The sequence below is a fragment of the Pavona decussata genome, unplaced genomic scaffold (genome assembly GCF_977016875.1).
Source record: "Pavona decussata unplaced genomic scaffold, jaPavDecu1.1 SCAFFOLD_41, whole genome shotgun sequence".
NCBI classification, from domain to species: Eukaryota; Metazoa; Cnidaria; class Anthozoa; order Scleractinia; family Agariciidae; genus Pavona; species Pavona decussata.
This window is the reverse complement of record NW_028145463.1, coordinates 760159-776058: the sequence shown is the minus strand read 5'-3', so window position 1 is coordinate 776058 and position 15900 is coordinate 760159. Positions and strand designations below refer to the sequence as shown.

General features: G+C 36.9%; 1 protein-coding gene across 1 annotated transcript in view; it reads right to left on the bottom strand.

The window, feature by feature from the left end:
• Positions 1-13576: 13576 nt before the first annotated feature.
• LOC146482904 (tetratricopeptide repeat protein 28-like) overlaps positions 13577-15900 on the bottom strand; it is a 234347-nt gene continuing 232023 nt past the window's right edge. Inside the window, exon 4 of the mRNA XM_085106548.1 lies at positions 13577-14936. The gene's annotated coding sequence lies outside the window, so the exon portion shown is untranslated. The remainder of the gene's footprint in view (positions 14937-15900) is intronic.

The following is a 15900-nucleotide window of genomic DNA, read 5'->3' as shown; positions in this document are numbered from 1 at the left end:
TCAGGGTTAAAAAGCTGAAGAATTGTCAGAGGAGAGAAGATTGCGCTGGATTTCAGCGATAAGTCGTAACGACCTCACTGAAGAGATCTTAGAGCACGATCGTGTTTGCGAAAAGCACTTCGTTTCAGAAAAAGCGGCTTAAAGCTGGGATAAATTTAATATTGACTGGTTTCCAACATTACATTTGGGACACAAGAAAGTTTCGTTTGTGACTACGCGTAACCTAATTTTCGTTAAATTACACACCGGAAATATTCAATGACTTGTGCGCGCTAAGTCAAAATTCAAAAAATATAATTCGTATGAAGAGGCTTAAACTTTCGTTGAATTTGGATTAGAATACACTATCCATTAAAAAAAAAGGTAGCACCATAGCACAAATAATAAGAGCGATAGAGGCAAATGAATGCAAAAGCTTGTGAACGCGTAAGTCGACTTTCGTTAAATTACACACCAAATAAACTCAATTGCTTGTGCGCGCTAAGTCAAAACTCAAAAACTATACAAGGTATGAAGAAGCTTAAACTTTCGCTAAATTTGAAAAAAAATGCACTGTCCATTATAAGAAAAATGAACAGCATAGAACAAATAATTAGAGAGATAGAGGCAAATGAATGCAAAAGCTTGTGAACGCGTAAGTCGACTTTCGTTAAATTACACACCAAATAAACTCAATTGCTTGTGCGCGCTAAGTCAAAACTCAAAAACTATACAAGGTATGAAGAAGCTTAAACTTTCGCTAAATTTGAAAAAAAAATGCACTGTCCATTATAAGAAAAATGAACAGCATAGAACAAATAATTAGAGAGATAGAGGCAAATGAATGCAAAAGCTTGTGAACGCGTAAGTCGACTTTCGTTAAATTACACACCAAATAAACTCAATTGCTTGTGCGCGCTAAGTCAAAACTCAAAAACTATACAAGGTATGAAGAAGCTTAAACTTTCGCTAAATTTGAAAAAAAATGCACTGTCCATTATAAGAAAAATGAACAGCATAGAACAAATAATTAGAGAGATAGAGGCAAATGAATGCAAAAGCTTGTGAACGCGTAAGTCGACTTTCGTTAAATTACACACCAAATAAACTCAATTGCTTGTGCGCGCTAAGTCAAAACTCAAAAACTGTACAAGGTATGATAAAGCTTAAACTTTCGCTAAATTTGAAAAAGAATGCACTGTCCATTATAAGAAAAATGAACAGCATAGAACAAATAATTAGAGAGATAGAGGCAAATGAATGCAAAAGCTTGTGAACGCGTAACCCAGTTTTCGTTAACAGGACACACCGGAAATATTCAATGACTTGTGCGCGCTAAGTCAAAACTCAAAAACTATAAATCCTATAAAAAAACCTTAAACTTTCATTGAATTTGAATTAGAATACACTATCCATTAACAAAAAGTAGCACTATATCACAATTAATAAGAGACATACAGGCAAATGAATGCAACAGCTTGTGATCGCGTAGCGCAGTTTGTATTAAATTACACGTCGGAAAATTTCAGTAACTTGTGCGCGCAACCTCAAAACTCAAAAACCTATAAATCATATGGAAAAGATTAAACAAGTGCTGAATTTGGAAAACAACACGCTGTGGATTAAAAAAAAAACAAGCAGCTTAGAACAAATAATAAGAGAGATACAGGCAAATGAATGCAGCAGCATGTAAACGCGTAACTAAATTTTCGTTAAATTACACGTCGGAAAATTTAAATTACTTGTGCACGCAACGTCAAAACTAAAAGACTACCAATTGTATGGATAAGATTAAACCATTGCTGTATTTGGAAAACAATACACTGTGATTTAAAAAAAAAAGTAGCACCATAGCACAAATAATAAGAGAGATAGACGCAAATGAATGCAACCGCTTGTGAACGAGTAACCCAATTTTGGTTAAATGACACACCAGAAATATTCAATAACTTGTGCGCGCTAAGTCAAAACTCAAAAATTATCAATTGTGTAAAGAAGATTAAACTTTCCTTGAATTCGGAGTAGAATACACTATTTATTAAAAGAAAAGTAGCACCATGGCACAAATCATAAGAGAAAAAGAGGCAAATGAATGCAACCGCTTGTGAACGCGTAGCGCAATTTGTGCTAAATTACACGCCGGAAAATTTCAATTACTTGTGCGCGCAACGTCAAAAATCAAAAGCTATAAATTGTGTGGATAACAATAAACTATTGCTAAATTTGGAAAACAATACGCTGTTAGTTAAAAAAAAAAATAGCACCATAGCACAAATAATGAGAAAGATAGAGGCAAATGAATGCAACCGCTTGTAAAAGCATAACCCAATTTTCGTTAAATTACACGCCGAAAAAATTTAATGACTTGTGCGCGCTAAGTTAAAACTCAAAAACTATAAATCGTATGAAGAAGCTTAAACCTTCGTTGAATTCGGATTAGAATACAGTATCCATTAAAAGAAAAATAGCACCATAGCACAAATAATAAGAGAGATACAGGCAAATGAATGCAACAGCTTGTGAACGCGTAGCGAAGTTTGCGTTAAATTGCACGCCAAAAAATTTCAATTACTTGTGCGCGCAGCGTCAAAACTCAAAATTTATAAATTGTATGGATAAGATTAAAGTATTGCTGAATTTGGAAAACAATACGATGTGAATAAAAAAAAAGTAGTCGCATAGTGTGAGAGATAGAGGCAAATGAATGCAAAAGCTTGTGAACGCGTAAATCAATTTTTGTTAAATTACACACCGGAAAAATTCATTTGCTTGTGCGCGCTAAGATAAAATTAAAAAACTATATATTGTATAAAAAAGCTTAAACTTTCGTTGAATTTGCATTAGAATACACTATCCATTAGAAAACAAATAGCACGACAGCACAAATAATGAGAGAGATAGAGGCAAATGAATGCAACCGCTTGGGAACGCGTAAGTCAATTTTCGTTAAATTACACACCGGAAATATTCAATGACTTGTGCGCGCTAAGTCAAAACTCAAAAACTATAACTTGTATAAAAAAGCTTAAACTTTCGTTGAATTTGCATTAAAATACACTATCCATTGAAAGAAAAGTAGCACCATAGCACGAATAATAAGAGAGATACAGGCAAATGAATGCAACAGCTTGTGAACGCGTAACTGAATTTTCGTTAAGGTGGGGCTCTACCTGAATTTGAGTGAAATTTGAAAAGGTTTTAAGAATGGATAGAAGAAATAAAATGGTTTTTGAAACACTAACAGACAGTCGATAACCACGCAAGAGCACCCCAGGTTGCTAGTGGACTATCTTGGTATCCGTCTATTAATTATTAACTACAAATTCTAATTTTAAAATTTCACTAAATCTTCAACATTTCTTATATCGTTTCATTTTACCAATCCTTCAAGAAAAATTATTTCCTTCCAAATATACCTAAAAACTACGCAAAAATGCATAAAACACCCCAAATCATTGATTTGTGTTATGAATGGAGGGTTTTTGTATTGGTTGAAATGCAAACAAGATGTTTCCATTTGACCAATTTTAAGCGGCGTGAAAACGGCTTTCAGGTAAACCCCCACCTTAAATTACACGCAGGAAAAATTTAATTACTTGTGCGCGCAACGTCAAAACTCAAAAACTATAAATCGTATGGATAAGATTGAACTATTCCTGAATGTGGAAAACAATACGGTGTGGATTAAAAAAAAGGAGCAGCATAGAACAAATAATAAGAGAGATACAGGCAAATGAATTCAGCAGCTTGTGAACACGTAACTGAATTTTCGTTAAATTACACGTCGGAAAATTTCAATTACTTGTGCACGCAACGTCAAAACTAAAAGACTATCAATGGTATGGATAAGATTAAACTATTGCTGAATTTGGAAAACAATACACTGTGATTTAAAAAAAAAAGTAGCACCATAGCACAAATAATAAGAGAGATAGACGCAAATGAATGCAACCGCTTGTGAACGCGTAACCCAATTTTCGTCAAATGACACACCAGAAATATTCAATGACTTGTGCGCGCTAAGTGAAAACTCAAAAACTATAAATTGTATGAATAAGCTTAAACTTTCCTTGAATTCGGATTAGAATACACTATTTATTAAAAGAAAAGTAGCACCATGGCACAAATAATAAGAGAGATAGAGGCAAATGAATGCAACCGCTTGTGAACGGGTAGCGCAATTTGCGTTAAATTACACGCCGGAAAATTTCAATTACTTAATTGTGCGCGAAACGTCAAAACTCAAAAACTGTAAATTGTATGAATAAGATTTAAGCTATTGTTAAAATTGAAAACAATACACTGTGAATTAAAAAAAAAATAGCACCATAGCACAAATAATAAGAGAGATACAGGCAAATGAATGCAACAGCTTGTGAACGCGTAACCCAATTTTCGTTAAATTACACACCAGAAATATCGGTGAGGGTAAAAGGGGGAAAGAGTTTGCGGAATGGTATGTGGAATGGCGTGCGGAATGGCATACTTATGCGAAATACGATTTACGCGGGAAATAAATTAATTGAAGAGCGCATCCTGTTTTCGCGCCAATTTTATAAGAGCAGCAGTTTTTTTCGATGTTGCGGACTATTAAACAACCAAACAACAGATCGAGGATTAGAAAATGTACGCCTGGGATAGAACATGTCTGATCGTTGGTTAGGAAGTGACAGTGAAGAAATCGATGAAGTTTCGCATTCAAGGAACTAAGAATAAATTAAATTTCTAGTTGGCAAAAAGAACGTGGCAGCGAGTAGCCTAGACAAAAAGCAACACCAGACTGGAGAAATAGCATCAGTCCAAGGCCAAAACTATTATGTGAGAAATTTTATATTTAAACTCGGTCATTTTATCAGACTCTTTGACGGTTACAATTTGTACAACTCATGGGAAAAATATGTTCTACTTTTTTTCACCTTACATTTTCGTCGAGCGACGAGTGCGCAAGTCCCTGTTGAGCTGCTGAGCTAGCTATTTAATACGGCGATTCAGGTCGGCTATAGTTCAGTTACGCGTTATCGAACTAAACATATCCGTCTTTAACTAAGGTCTTTCAGTGCCAGACGTCCCAACCTAAAATGAGATTTAAAAGCGAAAAAGCCCTAGAGCAAAAATGTAGATGACAAGTATGGTGTCTAATTATCGATACTGGTTGTTTGAAAGGTTGTGAAACTATTCTTATCACAAAAGCATTTTGGTCAAATTGTTGTTCATTTTCCCGCTCATGATAAATGAATCATCGAGCATACAGGGTATGAGAATTGATCTTTCACCGAGGGTTTAAAAAAAAATAAAAAAAGGTTAATTATTTGCCCTCGGTAAAGGATCAATCTTTGCCCTGAGAAGACTTCACGCTGCCACATTATTTTTGTCAACCGAAGTCGCATGGAGTAAAGTGAACAGGATATTTAATTTACTACGGATTTACTCATAGTTCCTTGAATGCGAAAACTATAAACGGTTTTCATCGCTTTCTTTACCCTCACTTCTTCCAAAGCAACAATCAGACGATCGAATCCTCGCATTGTTGTTAATATTTAGCAAGAGTCCGCAGCATAAAAAAAACTGCTACTCTTATAAAATTGGCGCGAAGACATGACGCGCTCTTCAGTTAATTTATTTCCCGCGTAAATCGTATTTCGCATAATTATGCCTTTCCGCACGCCATTCCACATACCATTCCACAAACTCTTTCCCCTTCTTTTACCCTCACCGCAGAAATATTCAATGAGTTGTGCGCGCTAAGTCAAAACTCAAAAACTATAAATCGTATGAAGAAGCTTAAACCTTCGTTGAATTCGGATTAGAATACACTATCTGTCAAAAGAAAAGTAGCACCATAGCACAAAAAACAAGAGAGATACAGGCAAATGAATGCAACAGCTTGTGAACACGTAGCGGAGTTTGCGCTAAATTACACGCCGGAAAATTTCAATTACTTGTGCGCGCAACGTCAAAACTCAAAATTTATAAATTGTATGGATAAGATTAAAATATTGCTGAATTTGGAAAACAATACAATGTGAATTAAAAAAAGTAGCCGCCTAGGTCAAATAATGTGAGAGATAGCGGCAAATGAATGCAAAAGCTTGTGTACGCGTAAATCAATTTTCGTTTAATTACACACCTGAAAATTTCAAATGCTTCTGCGCGCTAAGATAAAACTCAAGAACTATATATTGTATGAAAAAGCTTAAACTTTCCTTGCATTTGGATTAGAATACATTAGAAAACAAATAGCACAATACCACAAATAATGAGAGAGATAGAGGCAAATGAAAGCAACCACTTGTGAACTCGTAACCCAAATTTTGTTAAATTACACACCGGAAATATTCAATGACTTGTGCGCGCTAAGTCAAAACTCAAAAACTATAACTTGTATAAAAAAGCTTAAACTTTCGTTGAATTTGCATTAGAATACACTATCCATTGAAAGAAAAGTAGCACCATAGCACGAATAATAAGAGAGATACAGGCAAATGAATGCAACAGCTTGTGAACGCGTAACTGAATTTTCGTTAAGGTGGGGCTCTACCTGAATTTGAGTGAAATTTGAAGAGGTTTTAAGAATGGATAGAAGAAAGAAAATGATTTTTGGAACACTAACAGACAGTCGATAACCACGCAAGAGCACCCCAGGTTGTTAGTGGACTAACTTGGTATCCGTCTATTAATTATTAACTACAAATTCTAATTTTAAAAATTCACTAAATCTTCAACATTTCTTATTTCTTTTCATTTTACCAATCCTTCAAGAAAAATTATTTCCTTCCAAAATATACCTAAAAACTACCCAAAAATGCATAAAACACCCCAAATCATTGATTTGTGTTATGAATGGAGGGTTTTTGTATTGCTTGAAATGCAAACAAGATATTTCCATTTGACCGATTTTAAGCGGCGTGAAAACGGCTTTCAGGTAAACCCCCACCTTAAATTACACGCAGGAAAATTTTAATTACTTGTGCGCGCAACGTCAAAACTCAAAAACTATTAATAAATTGTATGGATAAGATTGAACTATCGCGTAACCCACACCGAAAATATATGACTTGTGCGCGCTAAGTTAAAATTCAAAAATTATAAATCGTATGAAGAAGGTTAAACTTTCGTTGAATTTGGATTAGAATACACTATCCATTAAAAAAAGTAGCACCATATCACAAATAATAAGAGAGATACAGGCAATTGAATGCAACAGCTTGTGAACGCGTAGCGCAATTTGCGTTATATTACACGTCGGAAAATTTCAATTACTTGTGCGCGCAACGTCAAAACTCAAAAACTATAAATCGTATTAAAAAGACTTAACTATTGCTGAATTTGGAAAACAATACGCTTTGGATTAAAAAAAAAGGAGCAGCATAGGACAAATAATAAGAGAGATACATGCAAATGAATGCAACAGCTTGTGAACGCGTAACTGAATTTTCGTTCAATTACACGCCGGAAAAATTCAATTACTGGTGCGCGCAACGTCAAAATTAAAAAACTATAAATTGTATGGATAAGATTAGAGTATTGCTGAATTTGGAAAACAATACAATGTGAATTAAAAAAAAAGGAGCAGTTTAGGTCAAATAATGTGAGAGATAGAGGCAAATGAATGCAAAAGCTTGTGAACGCTTAAGTCAATTTTCGTTAAATTACACACGTATGAAAAAGCTTAAACTTTCATTGAATTCGGATTAGAATACACTATCATTAAAAAAAGTAGCACCATAGCACAAATAATAAGAGAGATACAGGCAAATGAATGCAACAGGTTGGGACACTGGGAGCAACGTCAAAACTCAACAACTATAAATCGCATGGAAAAGATTAAACAATCACTGAATTCGGAAAAGAATACACTGTGGATTAAAAAAAAAAAGTAGCAGCAGATGTCAAATAATGAGTGTAGAAGGTTGTCTCCAAAACGAGATAACACAAGATATCTGTGGATTCGACCGGAGGTAAACTGTCAGGCTGAAAGTGCTTCCCTTCGATCAACACTGGATCGATTCCGATTGTGGATATTTTCTGCAAATATCGATCTCTGACCGGCAAATCCAGCTTCTTTGCATTTTCAGAAATCGGAAAAGAATAGGCAACCTTTTTATTATCCTCGGAGCTTGATTCGCTTTTGTTTAAATCCATTTTTATTAGTGGGAATAATTGCAGTTGTGATCTACCAATGGCGTATTACGTAATTAATAGTGGTACACCAATATGGCGGCGGGCCAATGCGTGACGTCACGCGAAAACGATCTATAGCTTGTTGCGCTGTCTTTTAGCTCGCTGAGTTGCTTCTTATCTGAAAAACAGCTATTGTGTTCTTAGAGCTGAAATGTACCTCCATTATTTTGTGGCTTAGCTCGCATCTGCAGCAGATATTCGAAGCTAAGATAGACACAGGTGTCCCAAGCTCACGTTTAGAGAAAGCGAAAAATTAATTATCTATTCATTCATATATGCGTCACGGCTGTGTGAGTTGGAACGTGACCTTTCATCTTACGCGGTGTTAGGTTACATGAGATTTGAGCGCTTTATAAGACGTTGTATGGGGAATAAAATATCGTTCATTTAGAACGCTAAATACATTAAAATATCCTCATTTTTTACGTAAGATGATTTAAAAAAAACTCACCTCTTGTGTGTCCGTTGTGCTTTTTCGTTATTTTCGCTGTTTTGGGCTTTTTGTGCCACCACTGTTCTCTCCTTCATAAGACGGAGTCAAGGCAGCACAGCCGGGTTTCGACCGTTTCCAACTCCGTCTTATGAAGGAGGGAACAGTGGTGGCACAAAAAGCCCAAAACAGCGAAAATAACGAAAAAGCACAACGGACACACAAGAGGTGAGTTTTTTTTTAATCATCTTACGTAAAAAATGAGGATATTTTAATATATTTAGCGTTCTAAATGAACGATATTTTATTCCCCATACAACGTCTTATAGAGCGCTCAAATTCTCAACGGTTCTCATGTAACCTAACACCGCGTAAGACGAAAGGTCACGTTCCAACTCACACAGCCGTGACGCATATATGAATAAATAGATAATTAATTTTCCGCTTTCTCTAAACGTGAGCTTGGGACGCCTTTGAGATAGACAACTCTCTTGTGAGTCTGATGCTAGTGAAATTTCTTCTGGCGAGTGTCTAATGTTGTTTCTCATGCAAGACTGCAGTTTCGATTTCTTGGAATCTCGTCAGCTGCTAACATGTTAAAATGGGGTTAAGTGAATTTTGCAATTTGCTATTGAAGTGAAATATTTATCAACTGTGAATAACACTGAAACAGCGTTTAAACCATTTCAATCCGAAAAAACGAAGATCTTCCTAAAAAAAACGAAGATTTGCGAAAAAATCGTGGCCTGCGTAGCTGGCGGTCACCGGCAAGGCGGGCACGAGGGCCAAAACGAGTGGCGAAATGGGGGGAGGGTTCCTCGCGGCGAAGCCGCTCGTTGACGCGGCTTCGCCGCGACTGTCGCGGTTCTCTCCGCATTTCACCCGCAGCTGCACCACTCGTTTTGGCCCGGCTTTCCCGCCCACCAAAACCGCCAGCTACGCAGGCTAAAAAATCGCGAAGAAAACGAAGACTGTGGGTACCCATAGAGAGGCTCATATAACGTATCGTGTTAACCCGTTTATGTTTACGTTTAAATGTAAACTTTTAATAGCTGTTAGTTTTCTCATTGTAACTCTGGCCCTAAAGAAGACTAGTTGTACTAGTTGAAATATTGGCCCCTAATAAATAAGCCCTTTGCCGTAGTGTCAGCCCTGCAATCAGTTTGGTTTATTTAAACGTAAAGTGACGTCTGGCAAGTGCATTTCACCGCAAGAGATCCGGCAACGGAACGTATTCAGAACAGTTTATTTTGCGTCGTGTGGTCCCTTGCATCAGGCAAAAGTTTCGTATCTTGCTACACCCTCATTTGGAGAAGATGTAGTAATAACGATCACCTAAAAAAGCCGGAGACTTGCATCTTGAAACAGAGAGACTAATTAAACCACCTTTTACGAGACACACCGGCAGTGAACGCGGCTTTGAAAATCATGCTCCCAGGGGTGTGGGACTCATTGTTTGATATTAAACTTTTTTATACAGTCCGACCTCTATTAAGCGGCCACCCTCCAATAAGCGGCCACTTTCCAAAGTCCCGAATTATTTGTCAGTAAAATGCTGTATTCGATACCTCTATTCAACGGCCACCTCTATTAAGCGGCCGCGGCCACCTTTTTGCTGTTGCAAGTTTAGTATTTATTGGTTTTTTTACAGCAAATTACCTTTTCAAGCGAAATGGTGACAGATAATATGAAGGTGATAACTGATAAGAACAAGAACTGCAATTTAATCTCCACTATAATGACACCGATCAACTCCGACACTTTGCCCTGTTCCACGGTTACCAGGACCTTGCCTAATCTATCGGAAAGGCAAATGACTTGATCTCCTCGTTACTCCGAGCTCTACAACGGCAAACAGCAGTGACGGATTATTTGAAATAAATCGTCCGTAAAATACTTTGAGCTAAATTTTTTACAGACTGTTGATGTAAGAAAAGGACTACGTGCTCTCTGTGTTAGAGCTAGAACTTTGCACGGACTTGAAATGCGCAAATACAGGGCACTTAATGTTTTGTTTCAATGATTTTTGCATTCATCTTTAAAAATGTTCACCTTTCAACAAGCGTTTTGCTATATAGAAGCAATAAAATTACGTTGACTGCCATTTTTACCCAAGTTTTATTGTACCTCTATTAAGCGGCCAGTTTTTAAAGTCCCCAGGGTGGCCCCTTAACAGAGGTCCGACTATAATATAGGGAACGACTAAACATCCCCATCGATTTCAATATTATAGCGGTACAAGAGTGCCATGTGGCACAAGAAGTCATTACGCGCTCAATATTGGGTCAATTTGTATCAAATTTGGACACCAAACAGATCTTGGAGATATCTGCACAATGAAAACATAAAATCTTACCCCCCTTATACATAAGACATGATTAACCAGCCCTCCATTTTATAATACTCCACGCTAAAATGGACAGGACCATTCATTTAAATAAATTAATTTTTCATTGTTTACAATAAACACTACTTTGCGAAACAGAAAAATACTATCCGTTAGAAATCGAAATCGATAATTTCGATTTGACGCATCAACGAGATTGACCAATTTGCACCGAATGGCTTTCCATATAGCTGATACGATGGATGTAATGCCTGTAGACATCTATTAGGGTTCTATCTCGTAAGATGAAGATGGGGAGGGCTGGTCTATAAACGCACTGTATAATGACAGAAGGCGTAACACTGGAGTATCTTTCAGCCATTTTCAATGTTACGTGCACAGCGCTAACGCACACCTTATCCTTCGACGGGCCATCTGCAGTCTTAGATGTAAGCACATCTGATTTATTTACGGTTGAACTCGACTTTGGGCAAGGGAGATATATATCTTATTCGATGGTTTTACGTATAATACGCGCGGATATTTTGCGAGTTGCGTAGTATTTTTCCGAGCCCCGAAGGGGTGAGGAAAAATACGAGCAATGAGCAAAATGTCCGCGAGTATTATATGTAAAACCATCGAATAAGAGATTTATTATTCCACTACAAAAAGATTTTGTTATTTTGGCTTCTCTGTTTTGGTAACAGTTTTGAAATACACCTGGCATTAACTGTCCGTCGGTATATGGCGCGTACGAATGACGTAAACAACACAGAAAGCCAGTTAAATGTCTTTAATTTGATTGAATAAAATGAAAAGATAAATGACAAGTGATTGACATGCTAAAAACTTGTTTTCGAGCTTGCATCGTTTCAAAAACTATTCTTCGTCCAGTCCAGCCATTGTTGCTCCTTTTTTCTGCCTTTTCCGTCCGTATTCGCTCTCTTGTAAACCGGTCAAACCGGGACACTACTGTGTATTACGGTCTCATATTTTGCGCGTTCTCTTGACCTTATTTGGTGAAATGACATCATAGTGGAATAATAAGGGTTTATTAATCTTCAGAGTGACGTGGTGGGGGGATATTTAGAAGTCAATCCGAGATCGATAATTAAATCGGTGGTTTTGGAAACTTAACATGAGAACAAAACGGCTGAATTCTGTAGCCGAAGTTACAGAACAGAGCCGACCGAAAGCGGTCAAATAGTTTGAATTTTTCTGAGAGTCATGCAAAATTTACAGGTTGATACATTTATCAGCCATTTTAGGTGAGCATTTGTCATTCAGTTTCAGTTTAGCCAATAAGTGTTTAATTTTTTTATACGGTCTTTCAGCTGTTTATCTAGCATGTCGAAGATGGTGCGTCGAAAGATAGTCGCTGTTCCAGTCTTCCCTATGCACGTAAAACTGAAAGGCTTTTGATTTCTTTTGTTTGCTCAGTTGTAAGCTGGTCTATTCGTGACCCGCCTAAGGATAATGCTCGTAAACAGTCGCTATTTTTATCTTTATGGCTCGCGAAGATTGGATACGAGAGTGAATAAAGGCCACTCTCGTACCCACTCTTCTCTCGGCCCACAAACATAAGTTAGTGACTGGGTATAAATCTGTCTAAGAAGGACCTAGACAGTGGCTTCGGAGGTCTTTAAAGAGGAAGTGTCACTTATTTTTAGTGTCACTTTGAATAGCGAAAAAACATATTTGTATCGGATGGGAACATTAAAATAATAGTTCAATTTTGTTTTACAAATAACCCTTCTAGGGAACATGCAAAAACTAGGGTCAATCATTTTTGTCTGCAGATGGCTCAGATGGAAATGGATTGAAACTTGAAAATATTGGCCAATCTTTTGAAGTTCCTCGTGTGAATTTAAAACTGATTGTATTCTATTCTCACCCGGAGAAATCATTTCAAACCTTCCTCCCGCTGCTCTAAGAGCGATTTCATGAGGTTCTTTGTGAAATATTTAAGCTGTTTTGGCCAACATGCATCAAAATCTCCGCGACGGCTCCCCCTCAGCTTAAAATAAATAAAATAAAATATTTAGATTCTACTGTTCTCAAACCAAACACGTTTTAAAGATTTCACTTTTTTAATGTTAATATTTACAATAGTCTCACTCATTATATACGCTACACTAATTGTTCTATAGTGGGGTGGTTTACTCGATACCGGTTAGACTTTCACTCCCGTACGACTTGAACACTTGCTGACATCGTATTAACAAAAGCCGGTTTGATGAAGCTATCGGTTTCATTGTGTAACGAAATGTTGAAACTTTAATAGAAATATGAAACAAACAGTCATGTCCCGTTTACAAGACGCCGGAATGAATTTTCCTACAAAAATTGAGATTCCTTGTCCGGTAAAACGTTTTGGTTGAAAATTCATATCGTTTTTACTGATAATGAATAATACTATATATGGAAACGAATTCACCGGTTTGAAAGTCGTTCGAGTATCATGTAAACACAGCTTACTTACTTACTGACTTTATAGAGCAGTTTTCAATTGAGTATGTGTCAAACACAAAGTAAGTACTCTAACCAATCAGAACAGATGTAAACAGTTCGGTGAACCAATCAGAATTCAAAGCAAATACATGTAACCTGTAACAGTTGGCCAAGCGCGGGAAAACGTTGGACATCAAGGCACGATTCGCTTTGGCTTTGCTTCCCATTGGTTGAGAAAGTGCCGCGAGTTTTAATGACGAATCAGAAAACATAGTAAAGAAAAACCAAAGCAAACGCGAAATTACTTCGACACCAAATTGAAGAGTGCTCTATACCTACTTATATACCTAGTTACTTACATATATACATGAAAGGATCTACGCAAGGTTGTTTAAAGGACCATTGCGCCAATTTAGAATTGACGTCCACTCTGGACGGAAAAAAGCCTGTAATAAAACATTATCTTATGTTTGACTTTAGATAAAATAATTCCACGATGAAAATAAGAGGACCACTCGATTATGGCATCTTGTGAAAAACAAAAAGCAATGAAATTTTTTTGAAAAAAAAAAAAAGAACCCAGCGTATTTCTGAACCTGTTCTTTCAAAATTAATGGGATTTCAAACAACCGAGCCCTGATCAGCTCTAAGATAATAATTGCATCATCATTCTTCTGAGCCTATTTAGCCGGTCAAAGCTAACTACATCACTTGTTGCTGTTATTCAAACACAAGTTACTAAGTTTTTGAGTCTTCGCCCTCTTGTAATCAGGTTTCTATGAGTTAACTCGCAGTCTTAGACTGTTAAAACCGATTTCTTGGTCTTTTGCGCTCTTTCTAACTTTGTAAACGCACGGGGATGTTAGAGACTGTCCTTTGTTACAATGACAAGCACAATTTAAGATAATCGTATTTTAAGAAAAGAACACGCAATTTCTACCACTTGGAGAAAATCATATTTACATGCGAAACTGAAAACACTCTGACAAACGTCATTTTTAAAAATTAAAGTTCTTGCTTCTAAGTATGGGTAGATAAACCGTTAAATTTGGCCTAAGTAGCCACATTTGTTCTAAATTAACATTTAAGTAATAATTTGTTCTCAATATTGTCTGATATCGAGTAATGACATAAAAAATTTATGAAATGACTTCAAAATATCTTTACAATGTTGTTATGTTATTTGTTATGCAGCTATAAAAAATTAAATGTGACGTCAAATTCATGTGTGCAGTTTTCTTAACGTTACATCGAAAGAAGCAAAATTACATTTGAAAACTTCATAAAGTGAAGTGCCATTTTGGAAAATGCGTACCAAAAACAAGCCTGTACATGTCCTTCCGGCTCCAGATATATTACGAACCACAAAAAGCAAAGGCTTAATGCAGTAACCTCATTTTGTTGTCCTTTCATTTGCTACTAATTTACTGGGTTTTTGTATCCGACCATTGCATCAAGATATTCACACTACATACAAGTTCTCGGGATAGTTTACATCACACCAAATGGACGTCAACAATGCATCAGTTTCTCGCCCAGTAGTCCTCTCTTGTCTTGAGGATAATGACACTTCTGCCAAAAAAGATAGGAGGGATTAGTTTCGCTTGGGGCTCTGAATCAGGATGCTAAATTTAGAAGTTTGTGGAGTTCAGGTGAGGCGCTTAAATTTTTTTTTCTGTTTGCCAGAAAAAAAGGGAGAGATAAAAACGAAGAAATTTGAAGACACTACCCACGAAGCCCACGACAATTTTTAAGTAACAATGCAATAATTTTCCTTAATCAACGAGACTCCTGGTGGCTCAATTGAAAACAACGTTCAACGGAACCATAAGTCGAGCGAGGTTTGACTCCCATTAAGGTCATGAAGTTCATAAAGTTCAAAGGTACGATTGTAAAAAATCTGAGGGGAAATGGCAACCTTTAAACATTCGTTCTTTATCTCAAACGGTTGAAACATTAACCAGTGCGAGAACAGGCGATCAAATAGTGGGGAACGCCGTTTTATTTACGTCGCTTTTCACTTTCTGAGCGCGTAGTAAGAAAAAGTTCAGACTAATTCTTGACAAACAAGTAGCCGAGAAATAAATGATAACTGCAATCTGAAAGCTTTCCGAGGAACAACGGAAACGAACATCTACTCGTGGCATCCTTATTTCCTTGTTTTGATGAACAGCGGAAGGCTTGGTTATTGAAATAATATCATTTACACAGATTTTTTAACTATTCCACTGGCAAGAATTGAGCTTTCTTTGCCGTTAGGTGTCCCTGCAATTGTTTACCACAAAATAACCCCTGTTTAAAGTTAAGCACAAACTAAACTTACCATTCTGTTTCATCTCTTTTCTCCAAATTCAAGCGTTACGTCATCACCAATCAGCACAAATGGAGCCCAGTACTTCAAGTCACGGAACTGCTCTGACTCGCGCAGAGATTTAACAGCCCGGTGAAGAGCCACACTCGCGCTTTTTCCATCTGCTAGGTTTTGGTAGAAGTATTTCATGAACTCCATGGCGGCCTCGTCATCAATCGCCCA